Source organism: Capra hircus (assembly GCF_001704415.2).
Source record: "Capra hircus breed San Clemente chromosome X unlocalized genomic scaffold, ASM170441v1, whole genome shotgun sequence".
In the NCBI taxonomy this organism is placed as follows: domain Eukaryota; kingdom Metazoa; phylum Chordata; class Mammalia; order Artiodactyla; family Bovidae; genus Capra; species Capra hircus.
The window spans coordinates 34,920,686-34,922,631 of record NW_017189516.1 but is presented as its reverse complement, the minus strand read 5'-3'; the positions used below and the strand labels follow the sequence as shown (position 1 = coordinate 34,922,631).

The following is a 1,946-nucleotide window of genomic DNA, read 5'->3' as shown; positions in this document are numbered from 1 at the left end:
TAATGGAAAAATTGTCCTCCAGGAAACCAGTCCCTAGTGTCAAAAATGTTGGAGGATGCTGAATTAGAGAACAAGAAAAAGTTCTTTCAAATTATTAGTAATGCAAAAATTTAGGCATCAGGTGCTCAGGTCAAAGCATTCCTGCCTCACCCAGGCTTTGATGGAACTTGGACTCAGCGCTCTTGCCCTGCCCACCCGCCCCGCCTACCTGGTGACCTCTTCCTTAAGGGACCCAAAGCCCAGGCGCTCATCCTGCACTAACCGTCACCATTTCCTGTCCATCCCAGAGCCCGTACCCAGCCACCTGCCCCAGGGCCCAGATCCCGCCTCTGGCTGCCGTCATGGGTCACCGTGAGAAGGCTCTGAGAAGGCGGCCAGCACCTCCGCACCCGCTGCTGCCCCCGCCTCACCTCCCTCATCCGAGACGCCTTCTGGATGGTCTTGCTGCCGCCTGCCATGTTGCCCGCAGCGGCCTCGCAGGTGCACTACCACTACTGCCCCGAGTGCGAGGCCATGGTCAACAGCCGCACCACCCTAGAGCTCCACACCTCCTTCCAGTGCCAGGCCAGGGCCTGCTCCCTGCACCAGCACCAGGACATGGCCCTGCAGCACTTCTCAAGCTTCTTCCTGCTCCGCTCCCAGGAGCACAGCGAGACGGCCGAGAGCCTGATGTTCCTGCAGAACCAGCGTGGGGGCCGCATCTCCTTCCTGGACATCAGGATGTCCGAGACCCAAGAGTGGGAGAGGGGCCTCCAAGCCACGCAGGATGCCCTGCACCTGGAGAAGAGCGTCAGCCAGAGCCTGCTTGACCTGCACCACCTGGCCACCGAGAGCAGTGATGCCCACCTATGCCACTTCCTGGCGACGTGCCACTTGGACCAGCAGCTCAAGTTCATCAAGGAGCTGGGGGACCACCTCACCAACGTGCACAAGATGGGGACGCCAGAAGGCTGCCTGGCAGAGTACATCTTTGACAAGCTCACCCTGGGCGCCTGTGACAAGGACTGAGCCTATACTGGACTTTCCCATGAGTTCTGGGTGACTGCCCAAGGTCACCCTGCCTGCCATGCAGACCACAGTGTTGCCCTTGCAGGAAAAGTTCACCCAAGTTTTTTCCTTGCAGTTTTACCAGTTCTTCACATAAAGTTATTTGGTTCCTCAATAAAGGTCTCTGTTTGATTCTTGTGTGCAACTCTCTCATCTTTTGAACTTTAAAACAGGTATCCAGGAGTCTTTCTCAGCTACCCAGGTCTGGTCCATATACAGCTCAGGATCTCTGCAGAGGGATGGAGAAGGGGTTCCTGAGATCCTGGAAAACACAGGACCCCCATGAACAAAGTAGGTGGAGAGGGTGGGGTGGGCCGTCTGAGGCCCTAGTCTATGTGGGTACATGGTAAAATGATATACATAAATATATAAACTAGGCAATGGCACCCCACTCCAGTACTCTTGCCTGGAAAATCCCATGGATGGAGGAGCCTAGTAGGCTGCAGTCCATGGGGTCACTAAGAGTTGGACACGACTGAGCAACTTCACTTTGACTTTTCACTTTCATGCATTGGAGAAGGAAATGGCAACCCACTCCAGTGTTCTTGCCTGGAGTATCCCAGGGACGGGGGAGCCTGGTGGGCTGCCATTTATGGGGTCGCACAGAGTCGGACACGACTGAAGTGACTTAGCAGCAGCAGCAGCAGCAGTACAGCATTCAAAATACTGGTTGTCTTTTAGGGAGAAGTGAAGAATGAGATTGGACAGGGAGTAAAATAAGGGAGTCTTCAACCTTACCTGAAAATTTATAGCTCAATAGATTATGCAAATGTTAAAGTTTGTTGCTTCTGAGTAGCACCCTGGGTCCTAAACAGCTATGGCAGGGTCCGTCATATCATTGGACAACAATGATACTGGTAACTAAGCCATAGGCTGACTTTCCTATAGACACTGGAGTG

At 53.8% G+C, this 1,946-nt stretch overlaps 1 pseudogene; it reads left to right on the top strand.

The window, feature by feature from the left end:
• The first annotated feature begins 456 nt into the window (after window positions 1–456).
• On the top strand, window positions 457–1,008 carry LOC102184799 (annotated as a pseudogene).
• Window positions 1,009–1,946: the final 938 nt, after the last annotated feature.